The 23,485-nt window shown below is 48.2% G+C and overlaps 1 protein-coding gene across 3 annotated transcripts in view; it reads right to left on the minus strand.

Moving 5' to 3' along the window:
* The window catches only part of abhd12 (abhydrolase domain containing 12, lysophospholipase), a 130,333-nt gene extending 107,421 nt beyond the window's left edge, over positions 1-22,912 (minus strand). Inside the window, exon 1 of one of the 3 annotated variants that reach the window (XM_085981890.1) lies at positions 22,280-22,912. The gene's annotated coding sequence lies outside the window, so the exon portion shown is untranslated. The remainder of the gene's footprint in view (positions 1-22,279) is intronic. The other 2 variants (XM_085981892.1, XM_085981891.1) reach the window with 2 other exon arrangements.
* Between the last annotated feature and the right edge of the window lie 573 nt (positions 22,913-23,485).

A 23,485-nucleotide genomic window follows, 5' to 3' on the forward strand; every position in this document is an offset into this window, starting at 1 on the left:
TCGCCCGAAGTGCGAATTTTTCCAGAAACAAATATCATATTGTGGCCATATAATTAACGAAGAAGGGTTGCATAAGTCACCTGAAAAAATTGAAGCGGTCATAAAAGCCCCAGCACCTGAAAATGTCTCACAATTAAGGTCGTTCCTGGGATTGATAAATTACTATCATAAATTTTTACCGAACTTGTCAACTGTTCTGCACCCTCTTAACGTACTGCTACAAACGGGAGTAATTTGGAAATGGAGCGAAGACTGTAAACGTGCCTTCCATAAATGCAAAGGCTTGATCACGTCCAAGGAAGTGTTGGCTCATTACAACCCATCACTGCCAATCAGACTGGCGTGCGATGCATCCCCTTACGGCGTAGGAGCGGTATTATCGCATAGATTCCCTGATGGCTCGGAGCGGCCGATAGCTTTTGCGTCACGCTCATTGAACTCAGCTGAGCGTAACTATGCCCAGATCGACAGGGAAGCACTCAGCCTGGTATGGGGAGTGAAGAAATTCAACCATTACCTACACGGACAAAAATTTACCTTGTTGACTGACCATCAACCCCTCGTCTCCATATTCAACCCTAAAAAGGGCGTTCCCATTATGACAGCGCAAAGGCTACAGAGGTGGTCCCTTTTCCTAGGGGCACACCAATATGACATAGAATACAAAGGATCAAAACAGCATGGGAATGCTGACGGTTTATTGCGCCTACCGTTGCCAACGGTAGAAGAGGCACCTACAGTGGACCCAGTGGAGATGTTCCACTCAACCATAGTGGAATGTCTACCAGTAACAAATTCTACCATTGAAAAGGAAACGAGAAATGACCCGACTCTCTCACGAGTCTACGATTTAACGGTGAAGGGATGGCCAGCACATGGCGAACCACTGTTGCCAGCATTCTCGCAAAGAAGAGAACAGCTGTCAGTGTGCCGAGGAACCTTGATGTGTGGATCCAGAGTGGTGATTCCACCCAAACTCCAGGATAAAGTGCTAAAGGAGCTTCACGAGGGGCATCTGGGTGGAGTGAAAATGAAGAACCTAGCCAGAGCATTTGTGTGGTGGCCAGGTATCGATGGAGACATCGAAGAAATGACCAAGAGCTGTCTAGGATGCCAGAAGGTCCAAAACGCCCCACCACAAGCCCCTCTACATCCATGGGAGTGGCCCTCATCTCCATGGCAAAGGGTACACATCGACTTTGCTGGTCCATTTATGGACTCAATGTTCTTAATCGCGGTTGATGCACACTCCAAGTGGCTGGAGGTAATAAAGATGTCCACCACCATGGAAAAAACCATCACAGTATAAAGGGCCATATTTGCCAGGAATGGGCTGCCTGAACAGATCTGTTCTGATAATGGACCGCAATTTGTGTCCGAAGAATTCAGGAAGTTCTTAAAAAAACAATGGGGTTAAGCACTACACGTCCGCCCCATACCATCCCGCCACCAATGGATTAGCTGAAGGGTTTGTCCAGACCTTCAAGAAGGCCATAAAGGCCATGGGTAATGAAGGCATAAATCTACAACATAAGGTAGATAACTTCTTGTTTGCGTACAGGAATGCAACACATGTGGTTACAAACCAAACTCCCGCCATGATGTTTTTCAATAGAAGACTAAGATGCCGGCTGGATTTGATCAAGCCAAACATCAGAAGGGACGTAGAGAACCGGCAATTTCAAGGCATGAATGAAAGGCCAACTAGAACCTTCCAGATAGGTCAACAAGTTTTGGCCCGGGTCTACCGTACCGAGAAATGGCAGCCTGGAACTATTTGCACACGACTAGGACCGCTGATGTATACCGTGGACATTGGAGAAAGCATAATAAGGCGCCATGCTGACCAGATCATAGAGTCATCCGAAAAGGGACAACCTACACCACAACTCTATACGCCTAATGATGAAGCAGAGATACCCATAGTATCTACCTCCGATCCGGTGATACTGGAACCAGATGAACCCGACACTGGCATTCAAGCCAAATCGACCTTGCCAAAAGAACCTACTACACCACCGAAAACTACTACACCACCGAGGCGTTATCTGGACCGAGTCAGGAAGCCTCCAGAGAGACTGACTTATAATTGATTAACTGCAGCAAATGTGTAGATTATTGTTCTTGTAAACATGTTAATTAATGATTACGTAAAATGTTATGTACTAATTATCTAAAAGGGGAGGAATTGTAGTGTATGTACCTTTAAGAGCCCCTGTGTACTGTAATACCGGTAGTGACCACTCGGGTATCTAAGCCTGTATAGTGTCTTGTATCTTTTAGTTCACCTCCAGACTTTGTTCAGTAAACACCTGTTAAACCAACTCCTGCATTCCGTGTCTCCATTAACACACGGATACAACATCTACCACAGAAGGCAGTTGAGGCCAATTCATTAAATATATTCAAGGAGGAGTTAGATATATTTCTTAAGGTTAAAGGGATCAAGGGATATGGGGAGAAAGCAGGGACAGGGTACTGAATTTGGATGATCAGCCATGAAATGGCGGAGCAGGCTCGAGGGGCCGAATGGCCTACTCCTGCTCCGATCTTCTATGTTTCTCGGTTTCTTCCCAGCTACCCCTTCCCCAGTATACAATTTAAAAAACATAACTGGGGTTGCTACTTGTCGATACACTTTGCTTGTGGACAGGCCATTGTCGGGAGCGGAGAGAGCAGAGGTTCAGTGAGTATTTAAAGTTTTTACAATTTTTTTTCACAAGCTTACCAATCTGGCAGACCGGCGGCGGCGTTCCAGAGCCACGTCACGATTCAAAACGTGACGCGGGCAGGAGGAAGCAGCTGATTGGGTATTTTTACTACTCTATAGTTTGACAGTTAAGGTTCATAGTTTATAAAGTTTAGAAGGTCTTAATTTTGTGGTTATAGTTTCTACGGTCTCTGCTGTGTAGCGGGGAGTGCTAGGAAACAAGGGCCCTTGAGTATATCATTTAATTGTAGTATAATTGTTGGAATTGATTTAATTAAAATTAATTAAAGGGTTAAGTCAAGGCAGCAAAGCTCGGCCCTGTGGTATGCTCCTCCTGCACTATGTGGGAAACCAGGGACACTTCCTGTGTCCCTAACGACCATGTGCGCGGGAAGTGTATCCAGCTGCAGCTACTGGCAGACCACATTGCGGCGCTGGAGCTGCAAATGGATGCATACTGGAGCATTTGTGATGCTGAGGACGTCGTGGATATCACGTTTAATCAGTTGGTCACACCGCAGGTAAAGGCTGCACAGGTAGGAAGGGAATGGGTGACCGCCAGGCAGAGTAGTAGGCGCAGGCAGGTAGTGCAGGGGTCCCCTGTGGCCATCCCCCTCTCAAATAGATATACCGCTTTGGATATTCTTGGGGAGGATGGCTTATCGGGGGAAGGCAGCAGCAACCAACTTCCTGACACCATGGGTGGTTCTGCTGCACGGGACGGGAGGAAAAAGAGCGGGAGGGCTATAGTGATAGGGGATTCTATTGTAAGGGGAATAGATAGGCGTTTCTGCGGCCGCAAACGAGACTCCAGGATGGTATGTTGCCTCACTGGTGCAAGGGTCAAGGATGTCTCGGAGCGGCTGCAGGGCATTCTGGAGGGGGAGTGTGAACAGCTAGTTGTCGTGGTGCATATAGGTACCAACGATATAGGTAAAAAAACAGGATGAGGTCCTAAAAGCTGAATATAGGGAGTTAGGAGGTAAATTAAAAAATAGGACCTCAAAGGTAGTAATCTCAGGATTGCTACCAGTGCCACGCGCTAGTCAGAGTAGAAATAGAAGGAAATTTCAGATGAATACGTGGCTAAAAGAATGGTGCAAGGGGGAGGGATTCAAATTCCTGGGACATTGGAACCGGTTCTGGGGGAGGTGGGACCAGTACAAACTGGACGGTTTGCACCTCGGCAGGACCGGGACCGATGTCCTAGGGGGAGTGTTTGCTAGTGCTGTTTGGGAGGATTTAAACTAAAATGGCAGGGGGTTGGGAACCTGTGCAGGGAGACAGAGGAAAGGAAAGCAAGGATAGAAGCAAAAGGCAGGAAGGAGAAAAGCAAAAGTGGAAGTCAGAGAAATCACGGGTGTAAATCAAACATGGCCGCAGTCAACAATAATTCTAAAAGATCTAAGAGTGTTAAAAAAACAAGCCTGAAGGCTTTGTGTCTTAATGCAAGGAACATTCGTAATAAGGTGGATGATTTAGCTGCGCAAATACATATAAACGGATATGATATAATTGGGATTACGGAGACATGGCTCCAGGGTGACCAAGGCTGGGAATTCAACATCCAGGGGTATTCAATATTCAGGAAAGACAGGCAAAAAGGAAAAGGAGGTGGGGTAGCATTGCTGGTTAAAGAGGAGATTAACACAATAGTAAGGAAGGATATTAGCTCTGATGTGTAATCTGTATGGGTAGAGCTGAGAAATACCAAGGGGCAGAAAACGTTAGTGGGAGTTGTATAAAGACCCCCAAACAGTAATGCTGAGGTTGGCGATGGCATTAAACGGGAAATTAGAGATGCATGTAATAAGGGCACAGCAGTTATCATGGGTGACTTTAATCTACATATAGATTGGTCTAACCAAATTAGTAACAATACTGTGGAAGAGGAATTCCTAGAGTGTATACGGGATGGTTTCCTGGACCAATATGTTGAGGAACCAACTAGAGATCAGGCCATCTTAGACTGAGTATTATGTAATGAGACAAGACTAATTAGCAATCTTGTTGTGCGAGGCCCCTTGGGGAGGAGCGATCATAATATGATAGAATTCTTCATTAAGATGGAGAGTGAAGTAGTTGATTCAGAGAGTTGGGTACTGAATTTAAGTAAAGGAAACTACGATGGTATGAGGCGCGAGTTGGCTAGGGTGGATTGGGGAATGTTACTTAAAGGGTTAATTTAGAAATATAAAAAGCAGGCGCAAGGCCTGCTTTTTACAAGGTAAGTGGTGAATTAATTAAAATTAAAACATTTTTTCCACAGGTTCATTATTTTTAAATACTTTAAAGCAAGGTAAGTTTATTTTTAGCCCCGTTAGAAAATAAAATTATTTTTTCCAAAAATTTAAATTATTGTTTAAAATAGTTATTTCATTTAATTTATACTTTACTAGCTGAAGTGCCCGGCGGTGCCGAGGGTCTTTTGAGGGCATATTGTTGTTGGAAGAGAGAGAGAGTGCGACTGGGGGGGGGGGGGCGGGGGAAGAGAGAGAGCGACTGGGGGGGAAGAGAGAGAGCGACTGGGGGGGAAGAGAGAGAGCGACTGGGGGGGAAGAGAGAGAGCGACTGGGGGGGGAAGAGAGAGAGCGACTGGGGGGGAAGAGAGAGAGCGACTGGGGGGGAAGAGAGAGAGCGACTGGGGGGGAAGAGAGAGAGCGACTGGGGGGGAAGAGAGAGAGCGACTGGGGGGGAAGAGAGAGAGCGACTGGGGGGGAAGAGAGAGAGCGACTGGGGGGGAAGAGAGAGAGCGACTGGGGGGAAGAGAGAGAGCGACTGGGGGGGAAGAGAGAGAGCGACTGGGGGGGAAGAGAGAGAGCGACTGGGGGGGAAGAGAGAGAGCGACTGGGGGGGAAGAGAGAGAGCGACTGGGGGGGAAGAGAGAGAGCGACTGGGGGGGAAGAGAGAGAGCGACTGGGGGGGAAGAGAGAGAGCGACTGGGGGGGAAGAGAGAGAGCGACTGGGGGGGAAGAGAGAGAGCGACTGGGGGGGGAAGAGAGAGAGCGACTGGGGGGGAAGAGAGAGAGCGACTGGGGGGGAAGAGAGAGAGCGACTGGGGGGGAAGAGAGAGAGCGACTGGGGGGGAAGAGAGAGAGCGACTGGGGGGGAAGAGAGAGAGCGACTGGGGGGGAAGAGAGAGAGCGACTGGGGGGGAAGAGAGAGAGCGACTGGGGGGGAAGAGAGAGAGCGACTGGGGGGGAAGAGAGAGAGCGACTGGGGGGGAAGAGAGAGAGCGACTGGGGGGGAAGAGAGAGAGCGACTGGGGGGGAAGAGAGAGAGCGACTGGGGGGGAAGAGAGAGAGCGACTGGGGGGGAAGAGAGAGAGCGACTGGGGGGGAAGAGAGAGAGCGACTGGGGGGGAAGAGAGAGAGCGACTGGGGGGGAAGAGAGAGAGCGACTGGGGGGGAAGAGAGAGAGCGACTGGGGGGGAAGAGAGAGAGCGACTGGGGGGGAAGAGAGAGAGCGACTGGGGGGGAAGAGAGAGAGCGACTGGGGGGGAAGAGAGAGAGCGACTGGGGGGGAAGAGAGAGAGCGACTGGGGGGGAAGAGAGAGAGCGACTGGGGGGGAAGAGAGAGAGCGACTGGGGGGGAAGAGAGAGAGCGACTGGGGGGGAAGAGAGAGAGCGACTGGGGGGGAAGAGAGAGAGCGACTGGGGGGGAAGAGAGAGAGCGACTGGGGGGGAAGAGAGAGAGCGACTGGGGGGGAAGAGAGAGAGCGACTGGGGGGGAAGAGAGAGAGCGACTGGGGGGGAAGAGAGAGAGCGACTGGGGGGGAAGAGAGAGAGCGACTGGGGGGGAAGAGAGAGAGCGACTGGGGGGGAAGAGAGAGAGCGACTGGGGGGGAAGAGAGAGAGCGACTGGGGGGGGAAGAGAGAGAGCGACTGGGGGGGAAGAGAGAGAGCGACTGGGGGGGAAGAGAGAGAGCGACTGGGGGGGAAGAGAGAGAGCGACTGGGGGGGAAGAGAGAGAGCGACTGGGGGGGAAGAGAGAGAGCGACTGGGGGGGAAGAGAGAGAGCGACTGGGGGGGAAGAGAGAGAGCGACTGGGGGGGAAGAGAGAGAGCGACTGGGGGGGAAGAGAGAGAGCGACTGGGGGGGAAGAGAGAGAGCGACTGGGGGGGAAGAGAGAGAGCGACTGGGGGGGAAGAGAGAGAGCGACTGGGGGGGAAGAGAGAGAGCGACTGGGGGGGAAGAGAGAGAGCGACTGGGGGGGAAGAGAGAGAGCGACTGGGGGGGAAGAGAGAGAGCGACTGGGGGGGAAGAGAGAGAGCGACTGGGGGGGAAGAGAGAGAGCGACTGGGGGGGAAGAGAGAGAGCGACTGGGGGGGAAGAGAGAGAGCGACTGGGGGGGAAGAGAGAGAGCGACTGGGGGGGAAGAGAGAGAGCGACTGGGGGGGAAGAGAGAGAGCGACTGGGGGGGAAGAGAGAGAGCGACTGGGGGGGAAGAGAGAGAGCGACTGGGGGGGAAGAGAGAGAGCGACTGGGGGGGAAGAGAGAGAGCGACTGGGGGGGAAGAGAGAGAGCGACTGGGGGGGAAGAGAGAGAGCGACTGGGGGGGAAGAGAGAGAGCGACTGGGGGGGAAGAGAGAGAGCGACTGGGGGGGAAGAGAGAGAGCGACTGGGGGGGAAGAGAGAGAGCGACTGGGGGGGAAGAGAGAGAGCGACTGGGGGGGAAGAGAGAGAGCGACTGGGGGGGAAGAGAGAGAGCGACTGGGGGGGAAGAGAGAGAGCGACTGGGGGGGAAGAGAGAGAGCGACTGGGGGGGAAGAGAGAGAGCGACTGGGGGGGAAGAGAGAGAGCGACTGGGGGGGAAGAGAGAGAGCGACTGGGGGGGAAGAGAGAGAGCGACTGGGGGGGAAGAGAGAGAGCGACTGGGGGGGAAGAGAGAGAGCGACTGGGGGGGAAGAGAGAGAGCGACTGGGGGGGAAGAGAGAGAGCGACTGGGGGGGAAGAGAGAGAGCGACTGGGGGGGAAGAGAGAGAGCGACTGGGGGGGAAGAGAGAGAGCGACTGGGGGGGAAGAGAGAGAGCGACTGGGGGGGAAGAGAGAGAGCGACTGGGGGGGAAGAGAGAGAGCGACTGGGGGGGAAGAGAGAGAGCGACTGGGGGGGGAAGAGAGAGAGCGACTGGGGGGGAAGAGAGAGAGCGACTGGGGGGGAAGAGAGAGAGCGACTGGGGGGGAAGAGAGAGAGCGACTGGGGGGGAAGAGAGAGAGCGACTGGGGGGGAAGAGAGAGAGCGACTGGGGGGGAAGAGAGAGAGCGACTGGGGGGGAAGAGAGAGAGCGACTGGGGGGGAAGAGAGAGAGCGACTGGGGGGGAAGAGAGAGAGCGACTGGGGGGGAAGAGAGAGAGCGACTGGGGGGGAAGAGAGAGAGCGACTGGGGGGGAAGAGAGAGAGCGACTGGGGGGGAAGAGAGAGAGCGACTGGGGGGGAAGAGAGAGAGCGACTGGGGGGGAAGAGAGAGAGCGACTGGGGGGGAAGAGAGAGAGCGACTGGGGGGGAAGAGAGAGAGCGACTGGGGGGGAAGAGAGAGAGCGACTGGGGGGGAAGAGAGAGAGCGACTGGGGGGGAAGAGAGAGAGCGACTGGGGGGGAAGAGAGAGAGCGACTGGGGGGGAAGAGAGAGAGCGACTGGGGGGGAAGAGAGAGAGCGACTGGGGGGGAAGAGAGAGAGCGACTGGGGGGGAAGAGAGAGAGCGACTGGGGGGGAAGAGAGAGAGCGACTGGGGGGGAAGAGAGAGAGCGACTGGGGGGGAAGAGAGAGAGCGACTGGGGGGGAAGAGAGAGAGCGACTGGGGGGGAAGAGAGAGAGCGACTGGGGGGGAAGAGAGAGAGCGACTGGGGGGGAAGAGAGAGAGCGACTGGGGGGGAAGAGAGAGAGCGACTGGGGGGGAAGAGAGAGAGCGACTGGGGGGGAAGAGAGAGAGCGACTGGGGGGGAAGAGAGAGAGCGACTGGGGGGGAGAGAGCGCGACTGGGGGGGAGAGAGAGAGCGACTGGGGGGGGAGAGAGCGACTGGGGGGGAGGAGAGAGCGACTGGGGGGGGGAGAGAGCGACTGGGGGGGAAGAGAGAGAGCGACTGGGGGGGAAGAGAGAGAGCGACTGGGGGGGAAGAGAGAGAGCGACTGGGGGGGAAGAGAGAGAGCGACTGGGGGGGAAGAGAGAGAGCGACTGGGGGGGAAGAGAGAGAGCGACTGGGGGGGAAGAGAGAGAGCGACTGGGGGGGAAGAGAGAGAGCGACTGGGGGGGGAAGAGAGAGAGCGACTGGGGGGGAAGAGAGAGAGCGACTGGGGGGGAAGAGAGAGAGCGACTGGGGGGGAAGAGAGAGAGCGACTGGGGGGGAAGAGAGAGAGCGACTGGGGGGGAAGAGAGAGAGCGACTGGGGGGGAAGAGAGAGAGCGACTGGGGGGGAAGAGAGAGAGCGACTGGGGGGGAAGAGAGAGAGCGACTGGGGGGGAAGAGAGAGAGCGACTGGGGGGGAAGAGAGAGAGCGACTGGGGGGGAAGAGAGAGAGCGACTGGGGGGGGAAGAGAGAGAGCGACTGGGGGGGAAGAGAGAGAGCGACTGGGGGGGAAGAGAGAGAGCGACTGGGGGGGAAGAGAGAGAGCGACTGGGGGGGAAGAGAGAGAGCGACTGGGGGGGGAAGAGAGAGAGCGACTGGGGGGGGAAGAGAGCGAGCGACTGGGGGGGAAGAGAGCGAGCGACTGGGGGGGAAGAGAGCGAGCGACTGGGGGGGAAGAGAGCGAGCGACTGGGGGGGAAGAGAGCGAGCGACTGGGGGGGAAGAGAGAGAGCGACTGGGGGGGAAGAGAGAGCGAGACTGGGGGGGAAGAGAGAGCGAGACTGGGGGGGGAAGAGAAAGAGCGACGGGGGGGGAAGAGAGAGAGCGACTGGGTGGGGGGAAGAGAGAGAGCGACTGGGGGGGAAGAGAGAGAGCGACTGGGGGGGAAGAGAGAGAGAGAGCGGATGGGAAGGGGGAGGGGGAGAGGAGGGGAGGGGTGGGGGGAAGGGGTGTGTGGGGGGAAGGGGGGTGGGGGTGTGGGGGGGAAGGGAAGGGGGTGTGGGGGAAGGGGGGTGTGGGGGGGGAGGGGGTTGGAAAGGGAGGGGTGGAGATATACTTAAAGTACAGGAAACTTTGTGCTATCCGGCACCCACGGGACCGAGCTGCTGCCTTGCCTTAAAACTGCCCTGCTCTCCAGAGTTAATGTTGAGAGATACGGAGATTCTTATCTCCGTATTTGACAACAAACACTGTTGCTTAGCAACAGCTTCGGGTGTGGCCCTAAAGCTCTGCAGCTGAAGCTGTTGCTATAGCTACAGACCTTGCACAGCTTGACTGTTCAAACAAAGGAAAATAAACAAAGAATAAAAAACGGCTGCTGATTTTTGTGGTGGCTCCAGATTGCCGGATAGCTCACCTCCAGATAGCACAAAGTTTCCTGTACTTATAAAACATTTTTGGTAAATCTTTCTATAACATACACTTTACAACCTCACCAATCTTTTTATTAAAAAAGGGGTCCTCACCTCTCAGTGTTGTACCACAAACAATGGCCGCCACTTGCTTTTCAGTTGGAAAGGTTAGGCCCCGCCCACACAGTCGATTGTCTGTCTCGGTCGCCAGGACCCGATTTGGAGCACAGAAGCCCCACCCACTCTATGTTCCTGTACTAAGATGGCCACGCAGGCACTCTGTTACACACTGAATCAAAATGGCGTCGCACTGAAACTTTTCGCCCTCCTTGACAAAGATGGCTGCCATTAATCTGGGGCTGTCAGCAGAAGAAATTTCCTCAGCTGCAAACACAGGATCTTCAGATTATTATTCGGGGCTTGCGACCTACCCCAGTTGCTTATGAAGCCTCCCCACCTACTGACCCTGGGAATGGAGCTGAGGCAGCACACCCTCTCTCCTCTGCCAATGTTTGTCTCTGCCTAGGCCGGGAGCCTGGGTCTAGAGTTGCACTGCTGGCAGTTGGAGAAGCCTAGGCCCCGGGCCTGGAAAAACGGTGAAAGGTAGGAGAATTATAGAGGTTAGAGAAAAGATTTACAAATTAATTAACTTTTTTAAAAAACAATGTGTGTTTTAAAAGCAACTTTTTTTTTGCTGGAAATGTAGATTTGAAAAGAAACACGCAGAAAGCGGGAAAAAGAAATGAAAAGTTTAGAATCAAGATGGCGGCGACTCACCTCGGTTCAGAACGATAAGGCCCGCCCACACACCCGTCAGGTCACCAAAGCGTAGGATTCGTCAATCGTCCCGTCACTCGACTGTAGGAGGGCCCACCCGCACGCGCCAGGAACCCGGCGTACGATTGGTCGACCTTGAGGTCACTCTGTCGCTAATGAGCGGATAATGAGATGCTAATGAGCGGAACGTTGAACGTTTTTTGGATACCGCGGGCGCAATTTTTGTCCGGCCAAAACGTAAATACGCTTAGGACGGTTCTGGAATCGTCAGCTTACTTTCGACGTAACGCACGTGTAGGTACGCTCTATAACTTTCGAGTTAAATCAAGACAGACAGACAGACAGAAAGACAGACGGAATGACAGACAGAAGTATCCTTTTATATATATAGATTTTAAAAATGTTTTTTAAAAATTTATTTGAAGATTTAGTGCTGTTTTGTAAGAAGAAAGGGCCCGTAGTATTTCTAAGTTTGACAGCACTTCCTGTCAGACTTATGAATGGAGCATTCCCTGCTCCGATTGGCTCCCCATGGCCCACGTGATCCTAGGGGACGCTTCGAACTAACTGTGCCCCTGGGGTACGCAAGCACTGCGCGCCGGCAGCTGGACCAGGCCCCGGATCGGAATTCCACGGGGGCCCACAGCTCAACGGCTGGCGCGCTAGGTAAGTGCAGATCGGGGGCTTGCACCCGCGGGAAGCCCCCGACCTGAATTTCTGGGCCATTATGATCTGGAATGCACTGCCTGAAAGAGTGGTGGGAAGCAGATTCAGTAATAACTTTCGAAAGGGAATTGGATAAATACTTGAAAGGGAACAAAATTGCAGGGCTACGGAGGAAAAGCGGGGGAGTGGATCTAATTGGAGAGCTCTTTCAAAGATGAATGGCCTCCTTCTGTGCCGTATCATTCGATGATTCTATAATGTAGCAAAATAGCCCATCAGTAGGAGCCAGAACTGCCGATTCCTGTCTGTTGCTTCAACTAACACCAACAAACAAAAGGTTTAACAGCAGCAGATATTTCGTATATATTAAAAAGATGCAGGCTGGAACATCTCTCAAGGATGCAATGCATCTTGAAGTTCAGATGGCATTCGGGCAGGTTACTGTTTTGTAACACAGTCGCTCATTTCTGTTATAAGGAGCGAGCCTTTGGGATAATGGTAACATTCCCGCCTGAGTCAATAGGTGAAGGGTTTGAAACCCGCTCCAGACAGTCCCAGCGAGTGAAGACTGGACCAAATTCTGGGTCGAAATCCAGCAGGATACCCTCGTCCGGTGGAGGTGGGTGATTCCCCCCCTCAATCTTCGATGGGTTATGGGACCCCTAAAGCCCTTCCTCTGCATAGGGCTAACCGCCAAATCAGCTGGTTATGGAAACTGCCATTGTGAAAGCTGGTAGTGGCAATAAGTTTTCTGAACAAGATATGCCCCCAAAAAACAATACTCAACAAAAGGTAACAATTTAAATGAACAGGAGAAAATGGAAAGACGATTTTACAATCAAACTATCAACTCTTTCCAACCTGACAAGTGAAATCAGATTTTCTTTTAATGGAATGCTTCAATTTCTAGAAATGAGCTCATGCTCACTTATGAAAGTCAATCATTTTCACAAACACACACACATATATTGCTAAGTTCATCAGTTAACCACAGGCAACAAGGCTTTTTCAATATGCAAGATGGTGACGAAGTTCAGAGGGCCAAGGATCCCTTGTGCTTTTTGAAACAGCCTTCTCAACTTGTCCTGTCACCTTGTGTACCTACACACCCAGGACTAATTGGAGAGCTCTTTCAAGAGCCGGCACAGACACAACAGGCCAAATGGCCGCCTTCTGTGCTGTATGGTTCTAAGATTATTTGAAACCCAACTCTCGATCAGCTAAAAAACAAGATTTCTTGTTGAAGTCACGGATTTTGAAAAATATTTACAAATAATTCATGGGGTTTGGAGCCACAACACCTGATGACTAGGTGAGCTGTGTCAGCATGTGATATTGGTCCCAACCACTGACTCATCCACTCGCTGGTAGCTGAGTAAAATAGAATAGGCATGTTCCTGCATCAGAATCTCTGAAAAATGTAAAACAAAACTGAAGATTTTGAATTCTGCTGCTGCCATTAAGCACTTTTAAAAATCCAAAAGTTACCAATGTATACGAATAACTTTATAAGCATTTTCTTTTGTTTAGATAGTGGATGTTGGTATATCAACGCAAAATAAGATAAACAGCCGACAACCTCTCCACCTCTCCAGCCATGCATTATTCTACACCGAACAGTCACAGCCATCTGTTATCCTCTGTTTTAAAAATGAGAACTATTTATAAATAGAATGCATGATAGGGGTATGCAATTGTCAAAACATATTCTGCTCTTACACCTAGTTATACTTGCCTTGGAGGCGGTGCAACAAAGGTTCACTAAATTGATTCATATGATGAGAGATTGTGTAGAATGGGCCTATACTCTCTGGAGTTTAGAAGAATGAGCGGTGATCTCATTGAAACATACAAGATTCTGAAGGGGATCGACAGGATAGATGCCGAGAGGTTGGTTCCCCTGGCTGGAGTGTCTAGAACTAGGGGGCATAGTCTCAGGATAAGTGGTCGGCCATTTAAGACCAAGATGAGGAGGAATTTCTTCACTCAGAGGGTTGTGAATCTTTGGAATTCTCTGCCCCAGAGGGCTGTGAATGGTGAGTCATTGAATAAATTCAAGGCTGAGATAGATAGATTTTTGGAGTCTAGGGGAATCGAGGGATATGGGGATTGGGCGGGAAAGTGGAGTTGAGATCGATGATCAGCCATGATCTTATTGAATGGCGGAGCAGGCTCTTATTTCTTACGTTATCACAACAACCACAAGTGTTGCCAACCCTCCAGTACCGCCCTGGAGTCTCCAGGAATTAAAGCTTAATCTCTTGCTGTGAGCAACCCGGGAGAAAAATCACAGGCAGCATTAAAAAAAAGTTATCTTTTTTTTCAATGCTTTCATTTGTTAGTTATAAAAATATTGGAGATTGGAGGAGGTGGGGGCTGTTTGACTGGGGCGGGGCTGTTGGAGGAGGGAGGTCATGTGATGAAATCTCCAGGAATAGGCCGTACTTGCACTCCTACAATTATTTTCACGATATTATCCTTCGAGCTGATATGGCAAAAATGCAAAATGTGTCAAAATGAATTACTGCTGGCGTTGTAGACCATATCCTCAGCAACTGATGACTCAGCTTCAATCCACAAAAGCTAGCTTTGCAAGAAATACTGCTACAGTACATCACTGAAAATCGTGTTGTAATGTTACCGGAATTAGAATCGTCTTTGCTTTTTCTGTACACCAGGGTTCAGTGTCAGCTTGTTAATGGAGTTGAAAGGTTACATACATGGAATACAATCTACAGCACAGACACTGGCCATTCAGCCTAACTGATCTCTGCCAGTGTTTATATTTCACACGAGCCTCCTCCAACTCTAATTACCTCTTCCCACCCTGCCCCCTTATCCCTCTATTCCCTTCTCCCATGTGTATGCATCAAGCCTCCCCTTAAATACATCAATGCTATCAAATTTAAACACTACAGAAAAATCTGACAGCAGCAAATCTTTATCAAGTATTTGTTTCAAACTTAAGTCAATTCCGGCATAGCCATTGCAATTGCAGTTGAACTGTGATTATCCATCGCAATGGAGGCTTATGACAGATAAGGAAGAATTCCACTAAATTAAACTGCAATGGACTAAAGCAGTACAACCTAACTGTAATAAATTGCACTGGTTCAACCAATCCATTAATCATACAAAAACACTAATTATAATGAGGCTTCACTGCACTTTATAATGAACTCAGTTCCTGCAACTGTCCTAATAATGTCATCTTCATGTTCACAGTTCCTTTAAAATTTTTGAAGTTAACCCAATGCACGGTGTCAAGATATGTATGAGTTCTCACTCCAGTCTGATTTAAGCTGCCTGCTGCCATTTTGATAAGCAAATCTGCTTTGGCTGCTCTCCCAAAACAAAGAACGCCATTGTACTTATATTCTTCTCCGTGAAAGGAATATATTGAAAAGAAAGACTTGCATTTATATAGCGCCTTTCACGATCACCTGATGTCCCAAAGCACTTTACAGCCAATGAAGTACTTTTGAAGTGCAGTCACTGTTGTAATGTAGGAAACGCGGCAGCCAATTTGCTCACAGCGAGCTCCCACAAACAGCAGTCTGATAATGACCAGATAATTTGTTTCTTTTTAATTATGTTAATTGAGGGATAAATATTGGCCAGGATATTTTGAAATTTGAAATTAATGCCAGCATGTGTGTTTTAACCAACAATACAGTTATTGGCACTGAATTCGCAGTCAGCGACATAGCTAAGAAGTATGCCGTCGACATCCGAACAAAATCCACACTTCTCGTGCGAACCCCCCTTCGAGAAAATGCTTTCAAACACTGTAGCGTTGTGGTCCACGGATCCTGGGGCACTCCGTTGTGCGTATGTGAACCTGGGATCACGTGGGGCGGTGCTCCTTTCACTTCCTGATTCTTAGCCAATCAGGAAACAGAGGAGATTGCTGATTTGCCCACATTCATTTAAAATAATTTAGCAGCCAAAAATGCTATTTTATGAATAAATTACGATCATTGCAATAGTATTTAATACACAAACCAAGATTTCAACATTAATAAAATTCGATCAAACACTGAAAAGTCTCGAGATACTTTTTACTGAACGTGTCCTTAAAACCATAAAACTCAATTAGGATGCTTTTTATACAAAGCATGCAGCTGAATTAACATTGGTCCTTTAGTTCTGAGCCATGCCAACATAAACCTATAATTACAGTCTTAGTCCTAGCTAATTTGTTTCTCCATTAGACTAACTAACTTTTGATTAATTTAAATAATCTAAAATCGAGAGTTTAAATGTCTAATAACATGAGGAAATCATGAAAGTGAATCAAATCCTATCTAAATAGAAGTTGGGAAATAATTAAACCGAAACTACAAAAGGCTTTTGGGCAGCAAAGACGGTGAAACAAAATGGCCCTATGTTCAAATTCGAACAAATGAAAGTTTCTTTCAAAGTTTGTATCTGCTCAGACCGAACCAGTGCCTCATTGTTATGGGCTACAGCATAAACCTAGCTCAACACTGATACAATTTTCTCATCCCCCCTCCCTTTACACTGTGCAACAAGCTCCTGTGCCTGTTTGCGCCAGACAGAAAATTGTAATTGATGCACAGTAGGTGGACAATTAGCCCAACACTTCACCAGCACGTTGATTTCAATGAGGAGGTGAAATGTGCAGCAAAGCCTATGTGCAATCGGAACTTCACAGATCACAAGTTCGGGATTTAGCGCATGCAGAAATCCCGAACTTGCGGTTAATTTCAAAGGCGGTATGACGGCGAACTCTGAGTGTATGCCGTCATACCGACCGCAAATTCAGGGCCATTATTTTTACAAAGTTTGTAGTCCCTAGAGTCTTTCTGAAGATTACACGATTCAATCCGTTGCTTGTTCACTGGAACTGCATTCATCTTGTACAAAATTTACTTCCCCACTGACTTGTTTGTGCATAAGAATCAAATCCATCCCATCTGTTCCTGTGCAACTGTCTTTGGACACATCAGAATAAGAAAAAAAAAACAGCCACAGTATTAAATTGCAGTACTGTACTCCATTTCAAAGTAGGAGGAAGTATAATGCACTTCCAATGCTCTCCTGAACTGGCCTTGACTCCTGCAAAATATTTTCCCGGTTAATCGCGTACACAAGACAATGTGAGCATAGATGATCAGGCTGTACTATATATGCAAGTATTAGTAGCCATTTTTTGTTCATTTCAACATATTACACTAATAGGAACTCACTGTGCTGGCTGATCAACATGCCACATTTGCATATCTGTCAACTCCTACCAAGGCTTAATACCAAGATCACAATGACACAGGGAGAGTGCACTGACATTAATCCAAGATTGGTATTACCAGATAAACAAGTGTGCCCTGTGCCTCAGTAGAAGCTTTTTAAGGGTGACACCCGTGATGAAGAAGATAATTCAGTATCTCTAATATGTCCGGTCATCCAATATGTATTAGAAATGAATAGGTGCCTGAACAAATTATCTCATTAAAAAGATTGATTTTCATTCATTGCAGGCTTCATGTTAATCAAGGTGAAGAGTGACAGTGCTGAGGAATGGAATATTTTCCATATTCTGCATTAAGTGTTGTATCTAGTGCACTTAGGGCAAGTACGGCCTTGCATAAAGCTCCATCTCCTCTGTCCCAACAATGCACTTCTTATAGCCTCTCTGGGACAAAGTAGATTATCCCCAAATTACGGTCAGCGTTATGTTTGGACCTACAGATACTTGAAATTAGATTTACACTACCCAAGGTCATTTAACTTACAACCCGTAGACCCACAAAGGAAGAAAGCCTTTCAGCTCATCAATTTGGACTTGGTCTCAGATAGAAAGGGCAAATGCTCCAGTCCACTTTGTGCCTATTAATAAGCAGGCAATGTGTGGTGCCTTTATTTCTGATCTCAACCAATATCATTTCATTTTCTTTGTTAGAAGTCCGCCACCTAAATAAAATGGCAGTTCAGAACATTCATTTGTAAGGTTCCCTTGATAGTGAAGTTGGTAACAGTAAAGGTGGCGTGCAACTGACCATATGGGCCATGCAACACAGCTTTGATTCATAGTCTGTTCTACCTTAGTTGCCGAGATGGCATTAGGGGAGCAGTGGTAGGTCTCAGCACCATTGGGAAAGGGGGGGGGGGGGGGGAAGAAAGAAAGAGGGGGGAAAAGAATGAAAGAAAGAGCGTGGGGCAGGGAAACCTCCTGTTAATTACCACCTACCGCCCTCCCTCAGCTGATGAAACAGTACTCCTCCATGTTGAACACCACGTGGAAGGAGGGCACAGAATGTACTCTGGGTGGGGGACTTCAATGTCGATCATCAAGAGTGGCTCGGTAACACCACTACTGACCGAGCTGGCCGAATCCTGAAGGACACAACTGCCAGACTGGGACTGCAGCAGGTGGTGAGAGAACCAACACGAGGGAAAAACCTACTTGATCTCGTCCTCACCAATCTGTCGCAGAGGCATCTGTCCACAACAGTATTGGTAGCAGTGACCACCGCACAGTCCTTGTGGAGACAAAGTCCCGGCTTCACACTGAGGACACCCTCCATCGTGTTGTGTGGCACAATCACTGTGCTAAATGGGATAGATTCAGAACAGATCTAGCAGCTCAATACTGGACATCTATGAGGCGCTGTGGGCCATCAGCAGCAGCAGAATTGTATTCTGTAAGCTCATGGCCCGGCATATCCCTCACTCTACCATGAACATCAAGCCAGGCGACCAATCCTGGTTCAATGAGGAGTGTAGACGAGCATGCCAGGAGCAGCACCAAGCGTACCAAAAAATGAGGTGCCAACCTGGAGAAGCTGCAACACAGGACTATATGCATGCTAAACAGCGGAAGCAGTATACTATAGACAGAGCTAAGTGATCCCATAACCAACAGATCAGTTCAAAACTTTGGCTGAAGACTGGCTTCTGTGATGGTGGGGACCTCGGGAGTAGGCCGATATGGATCATCCACTCGGCACTTCTGGCTGAAGATGGTTGCAAACGCTTCAGCCTTGTCTTTTGCACTCACATGCTAGGCTCCACCATCATTGAAGATAGGGATATTCATGGAGCCTCTTCCTCCCGTTAGTTGTTTAATGGTCCACCACCATTCACAACTGGGTGTGGCAGGACTGCAGAGCTTTGATCTGATGCGTTGATTGTGGGATCGCTTAGCCCTGTCTATAGCATGCTGCTACTGCTTTTTGGCATGCATGTAGTCCTATATTGCAGCTTCTCCAAGTTGGCACCTTATTTTCAGGTACGCCTGGTGCTGCTCCTGGCATGCTCTTCTACACTCCTTATTGAACCAAGGTTGGTCCCCTGGCTTGGTAGTAATTGTAGAGTGAGGGATATGCCAGGCCATGAGGTTACAGATTATGGTGGAATACAATTCTGCTGCTGATGGCCCACAACGCCTCATGGATGCCCAGTTTTGAGCTGCTAGATCTGTTCTGAATCTATCCCATTTAGCATATGTACCATCTACAAGATGCACTGTAGCAACTTGCCAAGGCTTCTTCGACAGCACCTCCCAAACCCGCGACCTCTACCACCTAGGACAAGGGCAGCAGGCGCATGGGAACACCACCATCTCCAAGTTCCCCTCCAAGTTACACACCACCCTGACTTGGAAATATATCGCCATTCCTTCATCGTCGCTACCACACGGACTGCAGCAGTTCAAGAAGGCAGCTCACCACCACCTTCTCAAGGGCAGTTAGGGGTGGACAATAAATGCTGGCCTTGCCAGTGACACCCACATCCCAGGAACGAATAAAAGAACGATAGAAAGAGCATGAGGGTGAAGAACGAAATAGAACGTGGAGAGGTGGGGGGGGGGGCGGGGAGGTGGAGAGAGAGACCGAGTGCGGGGGGGGGAAAGACAGACCGAGTTTTGGGGGGGGGGGGGGGGGGGGGGGGGGAAGACACAGACCGAGTTGGGGGGGGTGCGGAGGGGGACACAGACCGAGTTGGCGGGGGGGGTGGGTGGAGAGAGACTGAGTGAGGAGGGGGAAGAGAGAGAGTGTGGGGTGGAAGAGAGTGTGGGGTGGAAGAGAGGAGGAGTGAGGGGGGACATCAGCCAGAGTTCCTTCGCCTGTCCAGTGACCTTTGCTAGAAAACGCGCATGTGGACGGAATTGAGCTAGGTTGTGATGTCCCCCATATTCAAATAGTCTACCAACACTCACCATTTAAGCTAATACAAGAAAATTTAGCAAGTAGTGGAGAGCAAGTGCCATCCATGAAATTACACCCCAACAGAGCAGGGGAGTTATCCCCGGTGTCCTGGCCAATATTTATCTCTCAATCTATGTAACAAAAACAGATTATCTGGTCATTATCACATTGCTGTTTGTGGGAGCTTGCTGTGCGCAAATTGGCTGCCGCGTTTCCCACATTACAACAGTGACTACATGCCAAAAAAGTACTTCATTGGTTGTAAAGCGCTTTGAGACATCTGGTGCTCGTGAATGGCGCTATATAAATGCAAGTCTTTTTTTAAACATACCTCTGCGCTTTCAGGAGCAGAGGAAAGGAAATTGGCAGGAAAAAATTACATTAAAAAAACTTTTAATTTTAAAAGGTTGAAAGAAGGCAATGCTGCCTAATTTTGCTGGCTATGTATGATTCTAACAGATTTCCAAAAACTCTCAAGATATCCTATCCATGCTATCTCCTTCCTTGCTCGAGTCAGTCAGGGTTGCATTCACACTGCAGGGGTAATTTTAACTTTTATCGCCAGACTGCAATGGAAAAGAAAATCAGGCAAAGTGTAAATCAGACGGCTGATCCGCTAGCACCCATTTTTCACCTGGCGATGCAAGCTAAAATAACCCCCCCCCCCCCCACCGTGAAAAGACGAGTTTATCCTTGCATCTGAACTGTGAAGAGACTGTTTGTTTGACATATAGAAATCACAGAGGGGAAACTTGCATCCTAGGAGCTGAAAAGATATACAATACTGTGCTTACCAACTACACGGTGACCTCAGATTTAACACTGCCACGTTGCCTGTAATGTTGTGTGTCTAAAAATGTATCTCCAGTAATAAAACACGCTGATTAAGACAGTAACTTAGAAGCACCAGAGGTAAAATGTGGATAATCATCCAATGCAGTTCGAGAGTAAAAACAAATCCAGTTTCCAAATCTTAGTACATAAATTTATGCCATGCAGCTAAACAAAAAAACTAAAACTAATGCAATTTTCTTTTTTTCAAATGTGCTGTGCACATGCACAAATTCACCCTTTAATCTCCAAAAATGAGTCACCATCTCTTTTCCAGCAAGTCACACCCTCAAGCAGTTAAATCCAACAGGTCAGCAAAATCACTGAAGCCCAACCTTAAAATCCTTTTAACTAATGGCATGTACGAAATACTACAGCTTGAATTTATATAGCACCTTTACCATAGAAAAAAAATCCTAAGATGCTTTACAGAAGAGTAATCAGACAAAATATTGACACTGGTGATCAAAACCTTGGTCAGTGGTAGATTTTAAGGAGGGTCTTAAAGGAGGAGAGAGCAGTAGAGAGGCGGAGAGGTTTAGGAAGAGATTTCCAGACCTTAGGACCTAGACAGTTGAAGGTACAGCCGCCAATGGGCGAAGGGAGTGAGGGAGGGACAACAGGCCAGAATTGGACGAACAAAGAGATCTTGGCGAGCTGTAGGGCTAGAGGAGAGTAGAGAGATAGGATGGGGCGAGGCCATGGAGGGATTTGAACACGAGGATGAGAATTTTAAATACTCCAACTGCATACACAGTTATAAAATACTCGCATCCCTTATCTCGCTCGAATGAGGCTTGATAAGCAGTTTCAAAGATATTCGATGACCAAGTATTAACTCAGCTTTATGACCAAGTAATTTCATTTCATTTCATTTGCAGAAAGACAAAGACATTTACAACTTTCACAATATACACATCCCACTACAGTTTAAAACAAACCACCAATTCTTGTTGGATCCCTCAAAGCTACACGCACTCCCCAGCGAGAATGAAGGCAGGCAACCTGGTCCCAAGCCTCAGTCAATGCTATTCCGCAGGTAGCAACACAGATGAGCAAGAGTGACCGGAAGCAATTAACTTTATAATTCTATCTCCTCTCCACTGAAGGGAAGCCACATCCTTAACAACAAAGCCAAGATACAGAACCTTGCAAATGGATAATATTATTTCTGTAGTATGTTGCGGTTGTTACCAGAAAGGAGAATGTGCCTCATGAGGGCAAATATAAACGGGTAGGAAGGGAAATAACTGAAATGAGGAGAGATAAGGTGAAACAAGCAATTTTGCTTGTATTCTCGGAAACAAAAGTAGAAACTTGGGTTTTTTGTCCTGTGCATGTTCTAAATCAAACCGCGACCGAGTTTACGTGCAAATATTGCCCCATCAAGAATCATGAGACATAGACAGTGAAACTGCAGACAGAAGTGATTCAAGCTCAATTATACAGCCAGTTCTGCTTATGCAGTAGATTCTGTGCAATTACGTAATTCTGGCTATCCTTGTATCTTCATGCAACACTGCTTTTAAATGAAATTTGTTTTGAACCTTTAACGCTGCCCATGCTAGTAATTTTTGTACCACCCATTGTTTGTAGAGATCAACATGCCAGCACAGTATTATTTGTTAGATCTTTATCTACAGACATGCAAGAAAACACACTTTTTGAAATCTTTCTTAGTCTAGATGAACAGAGCTACAGACCTACTTACCCCTATAATCCAATGCGACTACATGGTAGCCTTGTGAGCTGAGGACCTATAAATGGGGAGAAAGCAAAAATCAAGAATGGGGAGATGGAAGTTCATTATTTGAATCTTCACAGACATAACAATAGATATACTGTACTCGGGGCAAAGACAACAATAGAATCTTCATTTGACCTTAACAGCGTACACGTGAACAACACAAACACTTTCATTTTGAGAAGTACCTCATATATTCGAAACATAGAAAAATATATGATCTTCCTATTTCATTAAGTATAGTTCATCCCCCACATAGATTTATTGGGATCAGGTCAGAAAAAACACATCAGCCGTCTCTAATATTGTCCTTTATGCATTATTTAACAAATTCATAAACATGTTGCTGGTAAACTCTTTCATTAATTCATTAAAACTAACGCAGAGAAAAATAACAGAACTGTCCCTTTGAGAGCTTTGTTGCTGCATTGCAAGTGTCACAAAGTTTTCCTGCTCCCATAATAAGCTGTAGCTTCAGACTAATTTGCATACATTTTTGATGGATCCAAGGTCCAAATCAGAGAAGAGGCAAAAATTATTTATTTGGAAGATAAACGACACTTCAGTAATGTGGGAGACCACAGTGCATAAGTGCATATATAAAACCTAATAATGTCATTCCTCATTTGTTTGTCAATCCACATACATTAGGATATAGCTTCTGTAGTGCAAAACAAAATGGAAATGGATAATAGCCCAGCTCAATCCTGTTCTCACAGGCTGTCCATACTTAAAAGGAAGAACTTGCAGTCATATAGCAGCTTTCAAAACTTCAGGACGTCCCAAAGCACTTTACAGCGAATTAATTACCTTTTTTTTAAGCGAAGTCACTGTTGTAATGTAGGAAACTCGGCATGCAATTTGCACACAGCAAGGTCCCACAAACAGCAATGTGATAATGACCAGATAATCTGTTTTAGTGATGTTGGTTGAAGGATAAATATTGGCCAGATCACCAGGAAGAACTCGCCTACTCTTCGAATAGTGCCATGGAATTTTCTTTTACTTCCACCTTGCACAGTTCCAGTAAGGATCAGTAAAGCTGAAGTCACTGGGAATGGGGGGGGAAACTCTCCACTGACTGGAGTCATAACTAGCACAAAGGAAGATGGTTGTGGTGGTTGAAGGTCAATCATCACAGCCCCAGGACATTGCTGCAGGAGTTCCTCAGGG

This window comes from Somniosus microcephalus, chromosome 3 (assembly GCF_052327205.1).
Source record: "Somniosus microcephalus isolate GS21.2 chromosome 3, FLI_Smic_1.0, whole genome shotgun sequence".
NCBI lineage: Eukaryota > Metazoa > Chordata > Chondrichthyes > Squaliformes > Somniosidae > Somniosus > Somniosus microcephalus.